The 26,740-nt window shown below is 36.7% G+C and overlaps 2 long non-coding RNA genes and 1 pseudogene across 2 annotated transcripts; 2 read left to right on the plus strand and 1 right to left on the minus strand.

Moving 5' to 3' along the window:
- The first annotated feature begins 654 nt into the window (after positions 1-654).
- LOC114471647 (uncharacterized) lies at positions 655-17,907 on the plus strand. Its single transcript, XR_003675002.1, has 3 exons — positions 655-702; positions 17,629-17,693; positions 17,815-17,907. It is a non-coding gene; the product is annotated as an uncharacterized LOC114471647 (long non-coding RNA).
- A 1,780-nt stretch (positions 17,908-19,687) lies between these two features.
- On the minus strand, positions 19,688-21,767 carry LOC114471563 (kelch-like protein 10 pseudogene; annotated as a pseudogene).
- A 3,179-nt stretch (positions 21,768-24,946) lies between these two features.
- LOC114471675 (uncharacterized) lies at positions 24,947-26,098 on the plus strand. The gene is made up of 3 exons (XR_003675007.1): positions 24,947-25,032; positions 25,133-25,206; positions 25,782-26,098. It is a non-coding gene; the product is annotated as an uncharacterized LOC114471675 (long non-coding RNA).
- The last annotated feature ends 642 nt before the right edge of the window (positions 26,099-26,740 follow it).

Genomic DNA, 26,740 nt, shown 5'->3' on the forward strand with positions numbered 1-26,740 from the left:
TGTAAATGATTATAAACTGTAGGGTTTGATACAATAACATTTCATTTATCAGAGGCTTTTATCCAAAGCAATGTTAATACAGTAGGAGTAGGAGGGATTCAAACCTCTGACCCTCTGATTACAAGTCAGCTTCATTAACCACTGTTCCTCCACCACAGAGTTGATCAACAGTGGATTCTTTTCTGATACAGCGCTGATATGAAGCTGTACAGACACAGATGACCCAAAAAATAATGCATTCTTTAAGAAAAAGTAACTTAAAAGTTACTTTTTCATGTAACTCATTAGTTTTTGGGGTAAGTAATCAAAATAGTAACAGTTCATTTGTGAATGAAGTAACTAGTAACAGTAACTAGTTATGTTTTTTCAGTAACTAGAACAACACTGGTTGTGACAGAAGTGTGACTGAGTTCAGAAAAATTATTGTACCAACGTTTTTATTAAGATTTTTTACTTGTTCTTGCAGCTAAAATTCACCAGAATGCAGGAATTTGCATGTCTTTTGTTAAAACATTTCTGGGGGGAGGACCCCCATGACCTTTCCCCTCAATAGGAGAGGCTTTAACATGTAAATGAAAATGCTGTGAGCTACACATGTAAATCAGGGGAGCAGGGGAACTTCTACTGCTTTCAGTACAAACCACATCTTCATCACAGCTGTGAAGAGTTCAGCTCAGACGTGACCGATTAAGATCAAGGAGGGTAAGTGTTATTATATTAGATTTGTTTTTGGTCAGTGTGACTATTTTTCATGTGTATTAGTGTTTTTTTTCAATGCTAACAAGCATTGGTCTAATCTGAAGTCACATGTTCAAAACTCTGAACACGGTCTGCAAATCTCTCAGTCCATGTGGAATAAACTGTGACTCATTTTTCATTGTTTTCATACAAAACACATTCACTGACCACAGTCAACAATATTCATCAACTCTTTTCTCACTCACTAGTTTTAATTATTAATATTATAATTAGTTCACCTGTAAAACACTAAACGTTTACAGCACATTTTTAAAATGCTAACACACTAACACATCAGCTAAATGAAATATAATGATTATAGTATTTTGTGTTTTATATAATTGTACCCTATAGATTATTTTTTTGTTTACAGTCATTTTTATATTTTTTTGTGCAAAGATCTTATTTTGTATTAAAATACTGATGTACCTGACAATGTAATGCTCTTTGTTGTTAGTATTTAGTAGTTCAGTGAGCTCAGAGTGACTAGATGAGATTATTTGTTAGTGTTGTGGTTGAATGAGCTTCATTTGAGACGTGTATGAAGTGTTTTGTTGGTGAGAAACACTTTTGGAGATGAGAGTAACTGTTGAGCTGAGATGACTGATGGATATGCAGGCTGTGTTTAGAGTTTTGAACATGTGACTTCAGTTTCAACCAATACTTGTTAGCAATCGGAAAAAAAAAAACTCTCAGGGTGTACTCACACTGGTAACCAGGGCCGTTCCTAACCAGCTCTGTACATGTGTGAAACCATGGGGGGCCATTGTCTGGCCTGCGTAGGTGTGAACTGCACCACAGGGGGGTTAAAGGCCCGATGGTCCTGCTGGAAGAGGTGGTCCAAACAGTGTGCTAGACTAGCACGGTTGGCCGCGCATGCGCACGCACAACTCGACCCGCGCGCAAAATGTGATGACGTTGGTACCGCTCGACGCTTTACAGCACATAAACATCCACATTCCACAATGATAGCGGTATCAGAAGTGCTCGTTAGCGGATGAAAAGTTCAGAGTTGGCGTTACCTGATATATATGAACAACACCACAGAGAACTCATGGAGGAAGAGGACAACATGACCGTCAGGACTTCTCTGATGATCTTCTGGATGAGTATAATAGAAACGTCTGTAATGTCATAGATGTGGTGGCTCCAATCAAAACTAAGAGAAAACCAAACACACAGAAAACACCTTGGAGGAGGACTGAGATAATGCAGAATTTGAAATCTGACTGTAGAAGAGCTGAGCGTAAATGGAGATCAACAAAACTCCAAATTCATCTAGAACTATACAAAATAAGTCTGCGAAAATTCAATGATGGCTTGTTCAAAGCAAGGCAGCAATACTTTTCTGAAATTATTGCCAAAAATGTCAACAACTCTCGCACGTTGTTTTCTGTAATTGAAAAGCTCACAACCCCCCAGATCAGATAGCCCCTGAATTACTGTCAGCTGGAAAATGTAATGAATTTTCTGTAAATTTCAATGAAAAAATACAATCAATAAGGTCAAACATCAGAACAAACAACAAAATCACAAAAAGCTTGAACAGCTTCAACCACTGAGGGAGGAGTCAACTACAATGTTAGAGTTTATTACAGTGAACCCAAAAACAATAGAGGAAACTGTTCAGCAGCTGAATCCATCAATGTGTTGCCTTGACACAAAACCCTCAAACTTCTTTAAAACTGTTGTAAAGTCATTTATCACTGATTAGTATCAGATAATTAACTGCTCATTCCAATCAGGCACCGTACCAACATCCCTGAAAGTAGCTGCTGTTAAACCTCTGTTAAAAAGAGAACACTGGATGCCTCTATACTGGCTAACTATAGACCAATCAGAACCTTCCATTCATGGACAAGATCATTGAGAAGGTGGTCTTCAACCAACTGAGTCAATTCTTAACATTCAACAAAATATTTGATAAATTTCAGTCAGGTTTTGGTTCTCATCACAGCACTGAAACTGATCTGATCAAAGTGATCAATGACATAAGGTTGAACACTGATTCAGGAAAAGTATCTGTTCTCATTCTATTGGATCTAAGTCTACATTTGACACTGTAGATCATACAATGTTGTTACACAGATTGTAAACATGGGTTGGACTAAATGTTAAAGTAATGGTTTAAGTTCTACTTGGAGGATCAAAGTTATTTTGTAAACATAGTAAACTTTGAATCTGACAGATTACCAATGTCCTGTGGGATTCCTCAGGGATCTGTTCTTGGACCTCTTCTGTTTAGCCTTTACATGCTTCCTTTAGGACACATTTTACACAACTGTAAGGTTGATTATCAGAGCTACGCAGATGACACACAACTATATCTATCACTGAACCCAGATGACTATGGTCCCATTGAGGTGTTGTGTGACTGTTTAGAAAAAGTAAACTGATGGATGAGTGAAAACTTCCTTCAACTAAACCATGACAAGACGGAGGTGATTGTCTTTGGTAACAATGAAAAGAGGACTGCTGTCAGCAAGTATCTGAGTCTGGATCTTTAGAAGATAAAGACCAAGTCAAAAACCTTGGTGTTCTGATTGACTCAGATCTGACATTCAGCATCAGATCAAATCTATCACAAAAACATCTTCTACCACCTAAAGAACATCTCCAGAGTGAAAGGTTTAATGACTCAGAAAGATCAGGAGAAACTGGTCCATGCTTTTATCTCCAGCAGACTGGACTATTGTAATGGTCTTCATCAAACATCTACAGCTGGTTCAGAACGCTGCAGCTCAGGTCTGAACCAGAACACATTACACTGGCTCCCAGTCAGCCTCAGAGGAGACTGTAAAGTTCTGCTGCTGGTTATAAATGTGTGAATGGGTTTGGTCCAGAATACATCAGTGAGATGTTAGTCAGGTATGAACCCAGCAGGTCTCTGAGATCTATGGACACAGGTCAGATAGTGGAGCCCAGAGCTCACAGTAACCATGGTGATGCTGTGTTTAGTTGTTATGCTGCAAAGAAGTGGAACAAACTGCAGCAGAGCTGAAGTCAGCATCACATGTGAACATTTTTAAATCAAAGTTAAAGGAACTTTTTTATCTACTGTGTATGAATGAGAGAGATTTATGGTCATGATGATGATGTCATGATGATTTTACTGATGATTTTAATTGATTTTACTGATGATTTTAAATGTTCTTATTGATTTTAAACAATTGAATGTTTTATCATGTAAAGCACATTGAGTTGCCTTGAGTAAGAAATGCACTATATAGATAAATTTGCCTTGACTTCTCTTTGTTCAGCCGACAGTGGGACAGTAACGGAGTGTAGCAGCTCATCATCAAGTCCAGGTATTTCCGAGGGTATAAATATACATATAAACACATATTACTGGTATATTAACCCATATAAACCAGAAAATATGGAAATGGTACATTGTACTGCTGCTAATGTATAAATAATATAAATATATATATATATGGTGTTTCAGTGTTCTGGGACACATACTCACTAACTCTGTAGAATGAAAACAAAGTGTAGTGTATTAATTTATTCATCTAAATGTAACCATAAACAGAACATCACAAATACAAGCCCAAATAAATGAAATGTCTGAAAGAAAGGTCATAATTTTACAAACAAAAATCAATAAGCCAGAAATAAAGTGCAACCTTTTGCAAAATGTAACATGAACCTTAAAAACAAAACATTTAAACATTGGAAGTACAAGGATGGGAATATTATGACAGCAGAACCTGGAACAAGACTGTAAACTATTTATTTATTTTAATCTTATTTTATTTCTCTTCTTAGGTCGTGTCGTGTTAGTGAACATGTGATAATACCAATTATCAGTATGTGGAGTTCCTGTTAGTCCTGTTCAACTATAATGAATTACTCAGAAATCTACACGTGTCCTGTTCTCATAATACCAGTAATATGTTACACATTTACAGCTGTAAAATGTCCCATTTCTATATGTTTTGGTTTATATGAGTTAATATACCAGTAATGTGTTTATATGTATATTTATACCCTCAACATTACCATGGAATTATGTGTTTTACTCAAACCCCTCATCATCACGTCTCTGCAGAAGAAGACCCTCCACTGCACCTCAGCACTTTAACAACTCACTAATTACATAATTTAAATAAACTATTTCTACCTTTGTTTTTCTGTTTACATGTTGTTTACTTTGTATTTAATAAAATAGTTTCTCTAACAGTTAAATCTACACATTTATACTGTATATAATACACATACAGGATGATGTGTAACAATAATCAGTAAAATTAACTGTAAACACATTTTGTAGAACTAAATATAAAGTTATGATGTGAACAGAAAGAAAGGAAGACGAGTCAGATAATTATAAACTTTAGAATATAATACAATCATAACTTTTAATCATAAATATGACTCTTCTCAAAACAACAAACTTTGATATCTTTGTCACACAATATCTAAGCTTCCAGTGAATAATTTACAAAAAAAAAAAAATAAAGTTCACTGATGATGACATTGAGATCTCAATGTCATCATCAGTGAAAACAGGGGAGTCATCATTACTCCCCTGTTTTTGAGTTTGGATTTTGGAATAAAAACATGGAGTGGTTCCAGGAATGATATGTTATGATCCTACCTTCCTTCTTTCCCTGCATTTGGGTCCAACACCAACACCAAACCGTAACAATAAATAAATAAAATTATGACAAGGTTCAACAGTTAAATAACATCTCTTCGATTTTAGTTTATTTTAAATACATTTCATGGACAAAAAAGGTGCCTGTAAAAAATTAACTAAAATATTAAAACTACTACTGATAAATTCACAATTATTCTACATATTTGAAAACAATATTTTTATGTCAGCTGAATGTACAGCAAGTGTTTAAAAGTATTTCTACCAATAAATAATGATTATTGATTCTGATTCTTTGAGTTGTTCAGGTTAGGGTTAGGGTTAAACACACACTGACTTATTAAACACACACAGACTTATTAAACACACACAGACTTATTAAACACACACAGACTTATTAAACACACACAGACTTATTAAACACACACACAGACTTATTAAACACACACACACTTATTAAACACACACAGACTTATTAAACACACACAGACTTATTAAACACACACAGACTTATTAAACACACACACAGACTTATTAAACACACACACAGACTTATTAAACACACACACAGACTTATTAAACACACACAGACTTATTAAACACACACAGACTTATTAAACACACACACAGACTTATTAAACACACACACACTTATTAAACACACACAGACTTATTAAACACACACAGACTTATTAAACACACACAGACTTATTAAACACACACAGACTTATTAAACACACACACACTTATTAAACACACACAGACTTATTAAACACACACAGACTTATTAAACACACACACACTTATTAAACACACACACAGACTTATTAAACACACACACACTTATTAAACACACACACACTTATTAAACACACACTGACTTATTAAACACACACACACTTATTAAACACACACAGACTTATTAAACACACACTGACTTATTAAACACACACACACTTATTAAACACACACAGACTTATTAAACACACACACACTTATTAAACACACACACAGACTTATTAAACACACACAGACTTATTAAACACACACACTTATTAAACACACACAGACTTATGAAACACACACACACTTAGTAAACACACACAGACTTATTAAACACACACCAGACTTATTAACACCACACTTACCACCAACTTATTAACACACACACAGACTTATTAAACACACACACAGACTTATTAAACACACACACACTTATTAAACCACACACACACTTATTAAACACACACATGACTTATTAAACACCACACACTTATTAAACACACACCAGACTTATTAAACACACACTGACTTATTAAACACACACAACTTATTAAACACACACACGACTTATTAAACACACCCGACTTAATTAAACACACACAGACTTACCTATTAAACACACACACAGACTTATAAACACACCCACAGACTTATTAAACACACACACACTTATTAAACACACACACACTATTAAACACACACTGACTTATTAAACACACACAGACTTATTAACACACACAGACTTATTAAACACACACAGACTTATTAAACACACACAGACTTATTAAACACACACACTGACTTATTAAACACACACACACTTATTAAACACACACAGACTTATTAAACACACACACAGACTTATTAAACACACACACACTTATTAAACACACACACACACTTATTAAACACACACTGACTTATTAAACACACACAGACTTATTAAACACACACAGACTTATTAAACACACACACACTTATTAAACACACACACACACTTATTAAACACACACTGACTTATTAAACACACACAGACTTATTAAACACACACAGACTTATAAACACACACAGACTTATTAAACACACACACACTTATTAAACACACACACACACTTATTAAACACACACTGACTTATTAAACACACACACAGACTTATTAAACACACACAGACTTATTAAACACACACTGACTTATTAAACACACACACAGACTTATTAAACACACACAGACTTATTAAACACACAGACTTATTAAACACACACAGACTTATTAAACACACACACAGACTTATTAAACACACACAGACTTATTAATTACACAGACTTATTAAACACACACTGACTTATTAAACACACACACACTTATTAAACACACACTGACTTATTAAACACACACACACTTATTAAACACACACACTGACTTATTAAACACACACAGACTTATTAAACACACTGACTTATTAAACACACACTGACTTATTAAACACACACTGACTTATTAAACACACACAGACTTATTAAACACACAGACTTATTAAACACACACAGACTTATTAAACACACACACAGACTTATTAAACACACACAGACTTATTAATTACACAGACTTATTAAACACACACTGACTTATTAAACACACACAGACTTATTAAACACACAGACTTATTAAACACACACAGACTTATTAAACACACACACAGACTTATTAAACACACACTGACTTATTAAACACACACACACTTATTAAACACACACTGACTTATTAAACACACACTGACTTATTAAACACACACACACTTATTAAACACACACAGACTTATTAAACACACACACAGACTTATTAAACACACACACACTTATTAAACACACACAGACTTATTAAACACACACAGACTTATTAAACACACAGACTTATTAAACACACACACTGACTTATTAAACACACACACACTTATTAAACACACACTGACTTATTAAACACACACAGACTTATTAAACGCACAGACTTATTAAACACACACATTGACTTATTAAACACACACAGACTTATTAAACACACACAGACTTATTAAACACACACATTGACTTATTAAACACACACACACTTATTAAACACACACAGACTTATTAAACACACACAGACTTATTAAACACACACATTGACTTATTAAACACACACACACTTATTAAACACACACAGACTTATTAAACACACACAGACTTATTAAACACACACAGACTTATTAAACACACACACTGACTTATTAAACACACACACACTTATTAACACACACAGACTTATTAAACACACACAAACTTATTAAACACACACAGACTTATTAAACACACACTGACTTATTAAACACACACAGACTTATTAAACACACACAAACTTATTAAACACACACAGACTTATAAAACACACACAGACTTATTAAACACACACAAACTTATTGAACACACACAAACTTATTAAACACACACAAACTTATTAAACACACACAGACTTATTAAACACACACTGACTTATTAAACACACAGACTTATTAAATACAGACTTATTAAACACACACTGACTTATTAAACACAGACTTATTAAACACACACTGACTTATTAAACACAGACTTATTAAACACACACAGACTTATAAACACACACTGACTTATTAAACACACAGACTTATTAAACACACAGACTTATTAAATACAGACTTATTAAACACACACTGACTTATTAAACACACAGACTTATTAAACACACAGACTTATTAAATACAGACTTATTAAACACACACAGACTTATTAAACACACACAGACTTATTAAACACAGACTTATTAAACACACACTGACTTATTAAACACACAGACTTATTAAACACACTCTGACTTATTAAACACACACTGACTTATTAAACACACACTGACTTATTAAACACACAGACTTATTAAACACACACTTATTAAACACACACTGACTTATTAAACACACAGACTTATTAAACACAGACTTATTAAACACACACAGACTTATTAAACACACACAGACTTATTAAACACACACTGACTTATTAAACACACACTGACTTATTAAACACACAGACTTATTAAACACAGACTTATTAAACACACACAGACTTATTAAACACACACTGACTTATTAAACAGACACTGACTTATTAAACACACACACAGACTTATTAACACACACTGACTTATTAAACACACACTGACTTATTAAACACACAGACTTATTAAACACACACTGACTTATTAAACACACACTGACTTATTAAACACAGACTTATTAAACACACACTGACTTATTGAACACACACAGACTTATTAAACACAGACTTATTAAACACACACTGACTTATTAAACACACACAGACTTATTAAACACACTGACTTATTAAACACACACAGACTTATTAAACACACACAGACTTATTAAACACACACACTGACTTATTAAACACACACACACTTATTAAACACACACAGACTTATTAAACACACACAAACTTATTAAACACACACAGACTTATTAAACACACACTGACTTATTAAACACACACAGACTTATTAAACACACACAAACTTATTAAACACACACAGACTTATAAAACACACACAGACTTATTAAACACACACAAACTTATTAAACACACACAAACTTATTAAACACACACAAACTTATTAAACACACACAGACTTATTAAACACACACTGACTTATTAAACACACAGACTTATTAAATACAGACTTATTAAACACACACTGACTTATTAAACACAGACTTATTAAACACACACTGACTTATTAAACACAGACTTATTAAACACACACAGACTTATTAAACACACACTGACTTATTAAACACACAGACTTATTAAACACACAGACTTATTAAATACAGACTTATTAAACACACACTGACTTATTAAACACACAGACTTATTAAATACAGACTTATTAAACACACACAGACTTATTAAACACACACAGACTTATTAAACACAGACTTATTAAACACACACTGACTTATTAAACACACAGACTTATTAAACACACTCTGACTTATTAAACACACACTGACTTATTAAACACACACTGACTTATTAAACACACAGACTTATTAAACACACACTTATTAAACACACACTGACTTATTAAACACACAGACTTATTAAACACAGACTTATTAAACACACACAGACTTATTAAACACACACAGACTTATTAAACACACACAGACTTATTAAACACACACTGACTTATTAAACACACACTGACTTATTAAACACACAGACTTATTAAACACAGACTTATTAAACACACACAGACTTATTAAACACACACTGACTTATTAAACAGACACTGACTTATTAAACACACACACTTATTAAACACACACTGACTTATTAAACACACACTGACTTATTAAACACACAGACTTATTAAACACACACTGACTTATTAAACACACACTGACTTATTAAACACAGACTTATTAAACACACACTGACTTATTGAACACACACAGACTTATTAAACACAGACTTATTAAACACACACTGACTTATTAAACACACACAGACTTATTAAACACACTGACTTATTAAACACACAGACTTATTAAACACACACAGACTTATTAAACACAGACTTATTAAACACACAGACTTATTAAACACAGACTTATTAAACACACAGACTTATTAAACACAGACTTATTAAACACACACAGACTCTGCTCATTGGAAACTACTAACTTCCGGCAGCTGAGCTGACAGCAGCTAAAGAGCAGAGCGGAGCTCACAGAGGAATTTATTTACTAAACATGAACTTTTTCTTCTGAGAAATGATACGATACCTCAACATCAAACTCTATCATTTACCATCTGACTCTGGCTCTGAGGTAATCATCTACTGCTTTTTTATTTGCTGGCTCAACTGGAAAGCTAAGTAGCAAGCTAGCTAGCTACAAGTAGCAAGCTAACTAGCAGAAGAATGGCTCTTTCCACAACAGAATACAGCAGTCTTCTCCAAAAGATTACTGAACTGGAGACTACAGTGCGAGGAATACAAGTAAACATTGAGGTTAATGGACACTGTGGATATGATAATGATACGACTGTGCCGCTGTTTCAAAACAGCGGAGTGGATAAAGCTAACTCGCTACCAGCCCGTGCTAACAAAGCTATCAGGCCTAGGGAGGATCCTGTTCCCGTTGATAAGCCAACAGGTGTGAGTCCTCCCTGGAATACTCTGGGAGCTAAGCCTAAGAAAAAGTCATTTCCACTTCAAAGGCTAACGGGCCGAGCAAAGCGCCCTGATATCAATAATGAGACGGACTGGCCTGCACTGGCTTCGCAGACTGCAGCCTCAACATCAACTCCCTTGTCTGCCCAGGCACAAAAGTGGACATCTGCTAAAGGCAGGATTATCACCAAGTCACAAACCCAGTTTCATGTAGAACTGGGTAATCGATTCGTCCCACTGCTGAATGACCTAGGATCTGCTCTAATGAGGTCAACACACAACCTTCTGGAACTGTGAAGACTGAAAGTGCTTCAGGAAAACAAAAGCGACATGGTAGGCCAAAGCAACAACCTCACACACTGATAGTGGGAGACGTTTCTGTTAAAGATGCTCAGAAGATGTTTAGCAGCAACGTGAAAGTGATCTGTTTACCTAATGACACAGTATCAGACCTGGCTGACAAAATCTTGCATATCGTTGCAGATTACCCACATTTGAAAAATGTTGTGATTCATTTTGGGTTAAATGATTTAGCCAAGGAGGAGTCTGAGGTGTTAAAGCAGGATTTCACCCATCTGCTAAAAACTGTGAGCTGTATACAGCCTGAAGTGTTCATCAGTGGCCAGATACCTCCAGTCCACAAAGGAGATCTGAAATTCTCAAGGATTTACTCTTTGAATAAATTTCTGTCTTCGGCTTGTGCTGCCCTTTCACTAAATTTTATAGAAAATTTTCCTATTTTTTGGGAACGTCGTCATCTTTTTAGAGCAGATGGACTGTGTCTAAACAAGGCTGGAGTAAAACTCTTCACATCCAACTTGTTTTACTTCACCAGTCACACTGCTATCAGTTCTGATAAAGACAGAGGACAACATGTACCATCAGAGAACAAAACAACAAGGAAAGAACATGGAGTCAATGAGCTTCCAGCAAGAAATAAAAATCACCAAAATGAAGAGGTCAACCCAACCCCCACATCTCAGGACCCACCTGCTTCACCCCAAAATTCACCTACTTCCACCTCATCCAGCTTCTCTCCTACCCCTGCCTTCTTGGATTTAACTGCCCAGATGAACGAGCTGGTTCTGGCTGGTACAAGACTGACACCCCACCCTTTACCCCACCATGGTCCCATCTTATCTCCTCTAAAGAACCAATCTGCACCACCCATCCCTCCTCCATGATACCAGGCCCAGGATCACTCTTCTCCTCAGGCCAGCTGTGTTCATCTTAGAGCGACACAGGTCTGATGTGTGCTGGGTCCAGACTGCAATAGCTCTATTTTTAGGAACAACCAGAAAAAGTCAGGGCCCTATGGAGTTAATGCAGCTTCTTTAATTCCTGTGGTGACAGGTAACACAGGTAAAATTGTTAAATTAAAGAAAAACAAAAAGCTTAATAGAGATAAAAATGTGACTCCTATAACATGTCATCCAAAAAGTCCACCAGTGTCTCCAGTAAAGTCTTTAAAATTAGCTCTTCTTAATGTTAGATCTCTTGTTAACAAGTCACTATTAATTAATGATATTATTTTGACACATCACTTGGACTTTTTATTTCTTAATGAAACATGGTTGAATGATGGTATCAGTAATACTATTCTCAATGAAAGTTCACCACAAGACTTTATTTATTTCAATAAGTGTCGTACTTACAGGAAAGGTGGTGGAGTTGCTGCCATTTTTAAATCAATATTTCAGTGCAAAGAAATAACATTTGGTGATTTTATCTCCTTTGAATATATGTCATTCTTACTGAAGGGTGATTCTAGAGTTCTGTTTTTAGTCGTTTATAGACCCCCAAAATATTCTGGAGAATTCATGGATGAGTTTGCTGAACTGCTGTCAGTTGTATGCACTGAATACAACTTTTTAATAATAACAGGTGACTTAAATATTCATGTAGACAATAACATGGACAATACTGCCAAAGAACTGTATGCTTTAATGGATACTTTTGGTCTTACACAACATGTGACTGGTCCGACACACACTCAAGGTCACACTTTGGATCTGGTTATCTCTAAAGGTGTTGATATCTCTGCTGTTGATGTAAGAGACTTAGCTCTATCTGATCATTTCTGTGTCTTTTTGACCTAGAGACTGTAACATCTGTTCCCCCTAGTTATGTGTGTTTAAAGAAAAGGTACATAAATGAGAACACAAGTGCACAGTTTATGGAAGCCATAGCAATGACACCAACATTGAGTGCTGAGACAGTTGATGATCTTCTGGATGAGTATAATAGAAACGTCTGTGATGTCATAGATGTGGTGGCTCCAATCAAAACTAAGAGAAAACCAAACACACAGAAAACACCTTGGAGGAGGACTGAGATAATGCAGAATTTGAAATCTGACTGTAGAAGAGCTGAGCGTAAATGGAGATCAACAAAACTCCAAATTCATCTAGAACTGTACAAAATAAGTCTGCGAAAATTCAATGATGGCTTGTTCAAAGCAAGGCAGCAATACTTTTCTGAAATTATTGCCAAAAATGTCAACAACTCTCGCACGTTGTTTTCTGTAATTGAAAAGCTCACAACCCCCCCAGATCAGATAGCCCCTGAATTACTGTCAGCTGGAAAATGCAATGAATTTGCTGTATATTTCAATGAAAAAATACAATCAATAAGGTCAAACATCAGAACAAACCAGCAAAATCACAAAAAGCTTGAACAGCTTCAACCACTGAGGGAGGAGTCAACTACAATGTTAGAGTTTATTACAGTGAACCCAAAAACAATAGAGGAGACTGTTCAGCAGCTGAATCCATCAACGTGTTGCCTTGACACAATACCCTCAAACTTCTTTAAAACTGTTGTAAAGTCAATTGTCACTGATTAGTATCAGATAATTAACTGATCATTCCAATCAGGCACCGTACCAAAATCCCTGAAAGTAGCTGCTGTGAAACCGCTGTTAAAAAAGAGAACACTGGATGCCTCTATACTGGCTAACTATAGACCAATCAGCAACCTTCCATTCATGGCCAAGATCATTGAGAAGGTGGTCTTCAACCAACTGAGTCAATTCTTAACATTCAACAAAATATTTGATAAATTTCAGTCAGGTTTTGGTTCTCATCACAGCACTGAAACTGATCTGATCAAAGTGATCAATGACATAAGGTTGAACACTGATTCAGGAAAAGTATCTGTTCTCATTCTATTGGATCTAAGTCTACATTTGACACTGTAGATCATACAATTTTGTTGCACAGATTGCAAACATGGGTTGGACTAAATGGAAAAGTAATGCAATGGTTTAAGTCATACTTGGAGGAGCGAAGCTATTTTGTAAGCATTGGAAACTTTGAATCTGACAGATTACCAATGTCCTGTGGGGTTCCTCAGGGATCTGTTCTTGGACCCCTTCTGTTTAGCCTTTATATGCTTCCTTTAGGACAAATTTTACAGAACTGTAAGGTTGATTATCAGAGCTATGCAGATGATACACAACTATATCTATCACTGAACCCAGATGACTATGGTCCCATTGAGGTGTTGTGTGACTGCTTAGAAAAAGTAAACTGATGGATGAGTGAAAACTTCCTTCAACTAAACCATGACAAGATGGAGGTGATTGTCTTTGGTAACAATGAAAAGAGGACTGCTGTCAGCAAGTATCTGAGTCTGGATCTTTAGAAGATAAAGACCAAGTCAAAAACCTTGGTGTTCTGATTGACTCAGATCTGACATTCAGCATCAGATCAAATCTATCACAAAAACATCTTCTACCACCTAAAGAACATCTCCAGAGTGAAAGGTTTAATGGCTCAGAAAGACCAGGAGAAACTGGTCCATGCTTTTATCTCCAGCAGACTGGACTATTGTAATGGTCTTCTGACAGGAATCCCCCAAAAGAGCATCAAACAGCTACAGCTGGTTCAGAACGCTGCAGCTCGGGTCTTAACCAGAACAAAGAGGTCAGAGCACATTACTCCAGTTTTAAAGTCTTTACACTGGCTCCCAGTCAGCCTCAGAATAGACTTTAAAGTTCTGCTGCTGGTGTATAAATGTGTGAATGGGTTTGGTCCAGAATACATCAGTGAGATGTTAGTCAGGTATGAACCCAGCAGGTCTCTCAGATCTATGGACACAGATCAGATAGTGGAGCCCAGAGTTCACAGTAAACATGGTGATGCTGCTTTTAGTTGTTATGCTGCAAAGAAGTGGAACAAACTGCCAGCAGAGCTGAAGTCAGCATCACATGTGAACATTTTTAAATCAAAGTTAAAGGCACTTTTTTTCTCTACTGCATATGATTGAGAGAGAGATTTTTTGTCATGTTGTTGATGTAATGATGATTTTACTGATGATTTTAATTGATTTTACTGATGATTTTAAATGTTCTTATTGATTTAAATGTTCTTATTGATTTTAAACAATTGAATGTTTTATCATGTAAAGCACATTGAGTTGCCTTGAGTATGAAATGCGCTATATAAATAAATTTGCCTTGCCTTGCCTTGCCTAATTAAACACACACTGACTTATTAAACACAGACTTATTAAACACACACTGACTTATTAAACACACACAGACTTATTAAACACACAGACTTATTAAACACACAGACTTATTAAACACAGACTTATTAAACACAGACTTATTAAACACACACTGACTTATTAAACACACACAGACTTATTAAACACAGACTTATTAAACACACACAGACTAATTAAACACACACTGACTTATTAAACACAGACTTATTAAACACACACAGACTTAATAAACACAGACTTATTAAACACACACAGACTTATTAAACACAGACTTATTAAACACACAAACTTATTAAACACAGACTTATTAAACACACACAGACTTATTAAACACAGACTTATTAAACACACAGACTTATTAAACACAGACTTATTAAACACACACAGACTTATTAAACACAGACTTATTAAACACACACAGACTTATTAAACACAGACTTATTAAACACACAGACTTATTAAACACAGACTTATTAAACACACACAGACTTATTAAACACAGTAAACTGAACAGGCTTCACCGCTCGGCTGGCACTAGGACCCAGAAGCAGAGTAAGTGCGTCCCCTATCCAGCCTTCACAGACTGTAATATCATCAGTTTATCATTTTACCAGTTATTAGAGCTACTGTCTTTACCAGGGAGATAATATTTATTACTGGTGATTGTTTTCTGGAGTTTTACCAGTGATTAGTTCATTTCTCCCTTGCTCTCCACGGTCCAAACTGACACCGTAGCCACACACACACACACACACACACACACACACACACACACACACACACACACACACACACACACGTCACTCAGTCACATTAAGGAAGGTTGTGGTCATTATAACAGGGTGGATTAAATAATGAATAAAGGATTGTTTTATCCCGTTCTTCTCTGTGTTATTATCACATTATTAAAAAAGTTTAAAAATAGCAGGAATTAGTGCTGGTCTCTAACGGTCTTGACGGAAAATCCCGAGTCTGTACCAAGTCACAATGCTTCAGAGTCTGAGACGAGACCAAGACCTTTAAAATTTGGTCTCAAGACCAAGACCGGTCTGGACCACCACAACACTAGTTCCTTGTGTCAATTTCGTCAAAACAAAGCAGCATCTTTAATGTTTCCGTTACGTGTGAGTAAAATTACCACAATGTACCGACACTGGCTGTAAAGAGCAACTTCTTATCTTTCATAAACTGGTGGAATTTCTCCGATAGAACAAATATGAGCAGAATTACAGTTATTTAAATTAACGTGATGCGTTCAGGGGCCCTGGGAAACCCAGTCCGTGAAAAGAGCACGTGTCTGGGTAAATCTTGGTTTATAGTTACCCTACGCAACAGAAAATATGAAATTAACAGAATGTACTGTCAACAACAAACCCAGAGTCGCTTAATGGTGACGTAACGCCATACGTGTGTCATAAATTAACGTGATGATGTGTTTCTCTGTGGGAACCGAGTTGAGCTGGTGATCACGTCCGTTCTACCGTGTCAGAAAAGGGACGGGGGGGTGGGGGGGGGGATTCCTGCTGTGAGCTTGGAACGGCCCCAGTTGCCAGTGTGAGTTCACCCTAATAGAGTGGAAGGGTCCCAACCCACAGGTTGAGAACCACTGGTGTATTGCATGTCCAAGAATCCATGTACTATGGCTAGATTGTATGTCCAAGCATGTATTTATGTCTCTCCTCTACATTGCACACATTTGATCACCACTGTATTTATATCCATACAGGGCTTGGTCCGTCATACATATAGAAGCCTCACAGAGCTGCAATGGAAGGTCTAGCCAGAGGACAAGTATGTTTTTGGTCTTTTTCCCTCTGAATTGCCACTGTTTGTGAAAATTACAAAACACAGTTAGTTGTAACATGTTTTGCTGAATGATGAGTATCTTCTACCTCCACCACCACCACCACAGATTCTGTTCTGATCACAATGAAAAAGTGACCATGGCTGTGATGGGGGCCATTTAAGATGCTGAGCCACACTGGGGCACAAGCCAAGTTAGAAGTAAGTCTGATCACATTCATCTGGGGACCTAATTTAATGTATTTGAGTGATCAATATCCTTTTCAGATGCATTAAAATAATACATTTAGTATGAATTCATGACATAGTATTTGTGTTGTCATTTTCATTCACTAGGACCTGCAACATGGCTTTAGAATCCTACGAGGCCAGTGAGGAGCAGGACCTGAATGGGACCAAGGAGGATGTAAAGAGTAGGAAGACTCTTACCTCCAGGAGATCCAGTGTTATTGCCGTGCTCCATACTGCTGCATTTATTGATCATGGTATTTATCAATCACCTGTAAACAAAGTGTATACAGGCTATTTCTAAAGTGACTCTTTAAGACATTTTAATTTCCTGTGACAAGCTGTTGAGCTGAGGTTAATGCATCAATAAACTAATTGGAACAATTAATAACAGCAATGGATTTGTTTCTGTTATCATTTATTGTCATAATTTAAGGACCCATAATTGTTTTGTTACATTGTGTTAGCCAAGAAATGTATGGGATTAAATATTTAAAGTGGGTCTTGTGTTCATGTTAGGACAGCTGAAATAAAAATGCTCAGGATACTGACCTCTCTTCACATTTGTCACACAGCTTTTCAAGGAATGGGTCAAAGTGGGACAGAGGATCCTCTCTCCAGAAGAAAAAACTATTTATAAATCTGCCTCTACCAAAGCAACACAGCTGTCAGAGATGAAGGAAAAAGCACTGGGTAATAACAGAAAAAAAAGTGTTGAGCCAAGATCCACTCACTTATGCACAGACTGTGGACACTTTTCAAAAAGGCTCCGCCCTAATTCAGATAAAACATCTATTTGTCTGCATGTGAGTGAGGTGGAAGAAGACTCAGATAGAGATGTTTAAAATGTTGTTTGTGTGATATATGTGTGTGTGTGTTTCTTTTTCTAACTCATTCTAATTTTATTGTGATAGAATAAAATGTTATGTGCACTAAGTGATTTTTGTTTTTAATATTTATCTTGATTGTCTCTATCTTCAAAGTAGATCAGCCATTTATGATGAGACAATTGGTACAGAGGGGAAAAGGTTTAAGTGGACCTAGTATAGAGTTAGGGACACTGCATTTAACTGTCCTGGGTATGGTGAGTCACCCTATGAGCCATGAATTGTATACTGAAATATGCAAACTGCTGAAATTATTTGTAGGACTTCAAATATGACCGGGGAGAGTATCCGGGAAGAATTGAACTCCGGGATATGGCAAGTATAAAAGTGTTCCAAACTACAAAACTATAAAAGATGAACACATCACCTCCACAAATGCTTATTGAAACTAGGAATGTGCAATATTTTATCATTTATGATTTATCGTAAAAAAAAAAAGAAGAAGCCCAATGCCAGATGCAAATACATTTGAGCCACTAAAACTTACCTTGGTGAGCACTAACAGTGAATGTTACAAAGATTCTTGAGGACAATTTTGTTCCAAAGTATCACATCAGTTTTGTTGAAGTTATAAGCAAGTAACATGGAGAATACAAAGCCAACTAAAAGAATCATAGTGCTCACAACCAAATATAAAATTAAGAGGAAAACATTTCCACATAAACAAGCATCAGTTACAGTGGAGAAAAGAAGGGAAAAAATCTCACTTTTTTAATAAAGCTTTTATTGTCAACCATCTATTCTTTCACAAAATACCAGGTTTTGACTCTTGTCCACAATTTCTTCAAGAAATTGCTCCATGTCCTCCATGTTATAAAAAAGAAACTTGAATGGCTCCAAAATCAACTCTTTTTCGTCGTCGTCCATTTCCTCGTGTAGAGTCATTGAGAAGCTGAAGAGCATATGCCAGCTCCTCCTCCTCAACCTGCAGGGTCTCTGGTACCTCCACCTGTGCTGCAAACTGGTGTTTATTTTCCACAACCCACTGTGCAGCTTTTCTGCCGTCTGCCACAATCCTTTGCTGTGAAGTCATCTATGTAAACAAAGGGAATAAGCCTTTAATACAACAAAGATACACACTTTAATATTCATCTTAGCACCCTACGGGGCTTAACAGGGTTCTGATTCTACCTCCTCAGTAACCGTTTCCTCACCATGATGTTGAAGAGTCTTGTTCTTGTTGTTCCTGTTCCAAATAATGTCTTGGTCAATGATTCAGATCCATGATCAATTTAAAATGTTCCTATTCTTTCCCATTTATTTCAGAGCAACTGAACAATTTCTTGAACACAATATATTTCTCAAAAAAACAGATGTATCTAATACAAACGCACACAGATGTAGATATTTACAGAGATGTACAAAATATATACATGTAAATGACAAACCTCAGAGCTGGCTTCCCCTCTTTTTCAGTCTGAAAACTGGTTTCACCCGAAACCCTAGAGAACTACCATGAACAACCCTAACCCTGTTATTACAATCTACTGGTATCAAAATTAAGCCATGCAACTAAGTTCAATGGTATGACATAATAGAAAGCTTTACAATTGTACCTATTAAAAGAAAAATAGCCCACGTTAGCTCGGCCTCATTTAAAAAAAAATGCTTTGTGCTAAAGTTGTGATTGTATTTTACATCAACAGATCATCTGAAGAAACTAATAGTAACAGTCTGCAGCTGGACTCTCTCGTCTGAACACTGTGAACGTTGAGGATTAATAATTTTATCGATAATTTAACAAACAAAACTTTTTACTTACCATGTTTAGACTTTTTTTAGACCTGTGTCCTGGGTGTGATGGGTTCACGAGGGGAACAGTACTCAGCCATGTTGGGAAGTCTAGAAATCACACAGCATCTCACCCTATCATACTCACTGTCTGTGCCAGAAAATACCACAGACCAAGTATTTGTAGTCTTGTCATAGCACTCAACAAATTTGTTTCCTCTCTTACACGAGACAACAAAGATCCGTCTGTTCATCACTGCAATGTCAAAGTAATTGTGTGTGTGGACCATTTCAGAGACATTGTACCAGGTGTTGGTCTCTGGGTTATAAGCCTCAGCAGACCTCAGAGGTCTGAACCCATCTCTGCCTCCAACTGCCAAAATGTGGTCCATATATGCAACAACTCCAAGTCCACTCCGAGGTGTTCTCATAGGAGTGATCAGTGTCCACTGGTTGGTGTATGGGTTGTAATACTCAGCAGTATTCAGTGATCTATAGTTATTCCATCCTCCACATATGTAAATGTTGTTGTTCAGTGTGGTGCAGCTGGCGTTTCTCCTCCTTTCATTCATTGATGCAATGAACGTCCACTGGTTGATGTTGGGCTGGTAGCGTTCAGCAGTTCTTAGTGAGGTACGATTCTTGTAGCCGCCCATAACGTAGATGCATCCCTTTAGCACGGTAACACTCATTAAGTACCGTGACTCCTGCATTGGTGACATCTCTTTCCAAGTGTGTTTGACTAGGTTATACCTCCACACTCTGTTAAAGGGGCTGGTCCATCTTAAACCACCACCCACAATGTAGAAGCATCTATCAAGGAAGACGGTGCTGTATAAGCTTAAGTGAGTCATTATATCCAGACTGAGATGATTGTGAACTGTGATCCAGCTGTTAGTTATGTAGTCAAAGGCCTCTATGGTCTTAGAATCTAATCTAAACATCAGTAAGACGGCGTTTGGCAAACGAAGGCAAAACAAGGTGTTGTTGATCCCAGACTCAGAGCAGAGTAACGAAGGTTGAGACATGACTTTAAGGGTATCAGAGACCAATAGGTGGGACTCAGGGTTTGTTTTCACCACATCATTCTTAAGCACATTGCGTCTGACGTAACTTTTGTCCATCAGCCCCAGTCGTACCTTTGGTAACAGAGTAGAAATGTCTCCCTGTCGTTCCTCAGGCATGTGGTTTATCCATCTTAAAACACTTTCATAAACTTTGCTCTCCTGGGTCACATTAAGGTCATCCTGACCCAGGATATCAGCCAGCTCCTCCTTCGTAAGCTTCAAAAACTCTTCACAGAGTGAAACATCCTCAAAATTCTCACAGATAAAGTGAAAGGCCTCATACTTCAGTTGAAGAAAAATGTAAATACCCCAGCATTTTGAAATCTGCCACAGCCCAATGCAATTGGCTGGGCAGAGATGATCCCTAAGGAATTCAAAGCATGTTTGTTCCAGACTCTTTACATTGAACTGATGCACTTCCATCATTAGATCAAAAATATAACTGTTGTCAGAGAAAACGTAAAGTCACTGAGTCCAAGGAGTTTGTAGGTTATAGTGTTTCTCTCAGAAGGGTTTCCCTCATTAATGAATACTCAATCTGCTGCTGAGTCCTTTGATGTGTGACCAGCTCCTGATGATGTCATCAGCAGAGTGTGTGATGATGTCACACTGACATTCCATCTGCTGGCTCCTGATTGGTGGATGGTGTTCTTTTTTTTTCCGTCCAGTAGCCAAATAGGGTGTGTTTCAGCTCTGCATGCTGTAATGTTGTTTCTTGTTTGAACTGGGTGTGTTAATTAAAATGATCATGTGTAGGGTTTCCTTTGGTCATTCATTTCAACACAGTTTTGCATTGTACGGTACAATGAATGTATCTGTCTCTAAAAAGGACTTGGAGATAATACTCCTGTTTGACTTTTTACACCTTCATTTTAACAAACTACCAAACTGTGCAACATACGGGAAACCAAACAATTAAATGTTAACCTTGTAACGACTCATTTGTTCTCAGAGTCAAGGAGGAGTCACATGACCAGTTAGAATGGTGTAAAAACCAAACAACGTAGTTATTAATTTACCAAATGGAGCAATAAACCAAACTAGTGGAAACAATGACAATACTTTGTAGGAAAAAATAAATAAAACTGACACCTAGAAACTCAACTAAGAAATGTAGAAGGTACAAAGTACGACACAAACGGTCAAACAGAAACACACAGCAAAGGAAATTGGATTCAAATGAAAAGCTCTAACAATCAAAGGGGAGTTGGTTATGATCAGAGCAGTTAGTGTTACTGGATCCTCAGTGGAAACTGGTTCACGTCCTCATTGAACTACTGACGCTCTGCAGTCAGTTAACAATAATCAGCACAAACATTAGGTTCACACTGTGTCTCAATAATTTATTTCTCCTCTTCTTTTTCTTTATTTAGTCATTTCAGACACTTTTATTCATATATCTATTTATTAATTAATTATGTGTATTTTTTTATTATTAATACATTTAGTCCCCCTGGTCTCGCGCCTGAAGAAAGATGAAGAAAGGCACCAGCAGCTGAAAAAGGAAGTTAAATCAGACTGAACCTCTCCTGTTTCAGGTCAGTTAAAATTAGCAAAATTATTTCATTTTGCTAAATGCCACAAAAATGAGAGATAATTTCTTAGATCATTTTGTATTATTTTTGCAGTCTACCCCAGGTGTAGACTGTGCAAAGAGGCCAATGAGACAATCCAGCACATAACTGCAGGGTGTAAGATGCTGGCAGGGAAAGCTTACATGGAGCTCCATAACCAAGTGACTGGTATAGTGTACAGGAACATCTGTGCAGAGTATGGGCTGGAAACCCCAAGGTCAAAGTGGGAAACACCTCCAAAGGTGGTAGAGAATGACCGAGCAGAGATCCTGTGGGACTTCCAGATACAGATGGACAGAATGGTAATGGAGAACCAACCAGACATTGTGGTGGTGGACAAAGAGCAGAGGAAAGCCGTTGTGGTTGTCATAGCAACACCGAGCGACTTCAACATCAGGAAAAAGGAACACGAGAAACTAGAGAAATACCAGGGGCTCAGAGAAGAGTTGGAGAAGGTCTGGAGGGTGAAGACATCAGTGGTGCCCGTGGTCATTGGGGCACTCGGGGCAGTGACCCCCAAACTGGAGGAGTGGCTCCAGCAGATCCCAGGAAATACATCAGACATCTCAGTCCAGAAAAGTGCAGTTCTAGGAACAGTAAAGATACTGAAGAACCCTCAAGATCCCAGGCCTCTGGTAGAGGACCTGAGCTTGGAGGACAAAGAGAGAGAGACCGCCCGCGGAGGGTGAGGAAGAGTTTTTTTTTTTTTAATATATATATATATAGAGCACTTTTCTAGTGATGTGCCGTGACCACTAGGGTTGGGTAGGCACGTTGCAAACCGAGACCACCAATGACAATTCCATATGTTTCTGCTGTCGTGTTAATCTAACAAAATCAACATCATAAACACCATTAAAGAAACATAAACAATTATTTAATATAGTCTCCATACTCTACTAACAACATATATCTCATGACACGACAGCACATCTGTTGTTTGTGTTGGAAACACAGAAACATGGAGAAAATGACAACAACAACAACTCAGAACATCCTCAGTGAGGAGCATCCACAAAGTCAATCCTTCCTTTTGTTCCATTCACTGTAGAAAGTACCAACAATGTTCTGACCTTAGCTTTGCTTAAGACTCCAATAATATCATCTGACTTGTTTGGTAATTGTTTACTCCAACTTGCTTTGTTTTCCTGTATCTTATGTACATGTTAGAATATTTTCTGGGTGTATTTTAGGTCTTAATAGGTCACGTGACTGTGTTATAAGCTGTGGTAGACTGTGAAATGTGTAGCTAACTTTATTCAGCTTTAAACTGTATTCCTGTGTGTTATATTGAGGTTTACACATCTTTTATTTGTACTGCTAGATTTCATTTAGCTTCTGCGTCACGTTAGACGCACCTAGATGTAATTAATACTCTCTGTTCATGCGCACTTCAGGTGATTGGTCCATGTGGATCTGCATCGCTGTGTGAGCGTCAGTGTAACAATGTAAAATATCTCTATTATAAGTCTTTCCTTTTGTATCTTTGTCATGAAGGTGTTTCTTCTCTATTAATCCTGAGAGAGGGACTGAAGTTGAATGGAAAAAGAACAAGAAAGTACTCTCAGAGGGCTTTTCCACGAAGAGCACCTAGGTTTTTTTTGGAGCTGGGGTTGGTGCCAGAGCTACTTCAGAGCTCCTCCTGTTTAGCTGAAGAACCGGTTTGGTTTTCCACTGCAGCTGCGGCAAGTTGGAGCCACGTCCTTGCGTCACCACAATACGTCAGTACGTCACTGATTACGTAACAGTTTACCCATGAGCACTTGATGAAGCCCATGTTTTGACTGTTGACATCGTATGAAGACCATCTTATCCTACGTAAAGATTCTGCTGAACAAATGTAACGTCTTCATCAGAGTCACAGGAATCTGCAACAGCCTGCATAAGTACAGCAGATAAAGACAATAAGTTGATTTTGATATGTTTGTTTATCCTTATAGATGCTCTTAATGCTGACTGTGCACGTCTGTGACCATGCTGTTGGTGGGACTCAATACGACCAGAATCAGAACAAGTTTGTGTCAAACTAACGAGTCCTGATGTCATTTCATTCATACTGTATATATTTGGACCAAGGACTTACTGTGTGTGACTGAAGAGATGCTTTATTAAAATGTTTGTGTTGTTCAACTTGTGTTATTAATGATCAATGACACCTTATTGATCCAACATGTTTTATATCTATTGCTGCTGTTTGATTTGTTTCAATACATTTTGAATTGAAGAAATCATAATTACATTCTATTTAAATGTCCTACTTAATAAGTGATTATTATATGAACTTTTCAATTCTATAAATGTATCAAAATAAAACAATACAAACCTAATAGTGTTACAGCAGGTTATGTTTCTATCTTTGGGCAAAAAAGTGGATGTAAAGAGTAATTAAATGATCTGAATAGAAATAAAATACATGTGTGTGTTTACAAGTACACAACACACAAAGTCCTTGTAGAATACAAAATAAATAACTTTATTTACACAAAGTAAAAATAGATTTACAAATCAACTCAATATATATTAACATTTACTTAAATGATAGTGAGTTTTCTATTAGAAAGGACCAAAGTCTGATTTTATCTCCTCCAGAATCAACACCAGTGCTGAGGAGTTCATCATGAGCTGGAGGTTATGGACCATGGACGTAGTCCTGGTCCTGGTTCTGGTCCATGAACCGTGTCGCTGACTGTTCCATGAAGAACATCTGCATTAACATCTTCCTCCTTTTTTTTACTGCATAGAAGCATTAAAATAATATTTAATTTATTATTTATTCCAGCATTCTCCACAATAAGAAAATACAAAAACAAACACTCAACTGTGTAATCCTTAAAGTGTGTAGTTTGAAGCAAAGCTTATACAAACCTACCTTATCACAATAAAACTAAACAAGGTTCTCTAGATAATCACACACACAAAATATTTAGCTTATATTACTATTTTAACTATTTATTCTACACAAGTTTTATATACAGTGTATACATTCACATCAAACACATATACACATGAATGTATATATGACATGTACTTGGTGAAATTGTTACTCTTAATTCTTATATTTACTAACAATATATGATTTTAAAAAACTTTTTAAACTGATTTATGTTGTTATGTTTCATCCCTGATATTGTTATATTCATCCTTTTGACTGTTGTTCTAGTATTTTTCATCTTGAAAGGTAGTTCTCTTTAATTATTTTCCACTTCTCTCTCTAAAAATCTTTTTTGCAACACTTTTGGAAATAAACCTTGGCTTGTTTTATAAATCATTTGGACAGTTTAGAGTTTGATGAGATCTGGAGTTTTAAATGTGGTGTTTTTAACAATAATCCATGTGTGTGTCTCTGTATCCAGCGTTATGTCTGAGTGTCACAGCCACTACAGGGAGCACCAAGTAGTGGTACCTTCTCCTTAGGTGGGCGTTTACCTTGGCTGCTGCACATCCTTAATCAGTGGATGAGACACACCTGGGAGTGAACTGCAGCAGGAGTCATTGGTCCTCACATAAAAGCTGCAGGCAGTGTTTTCTGGTGTCAGACTGTTAACAAC

Source organism: Gouania willdenowi, chromosome 10 (assembly GCF_900634775.1).
Source record: "Gouania willdenowi chromosome 10, fGouWil2.1, whole genome shotgun sequence".
NCBI classification, from domain to species: Eukaryota; Metazoa; Chordata; class Actinopteri; order Blenniiformes; family Gobiesocidae; genus Gouania; species Gouania willdenowi.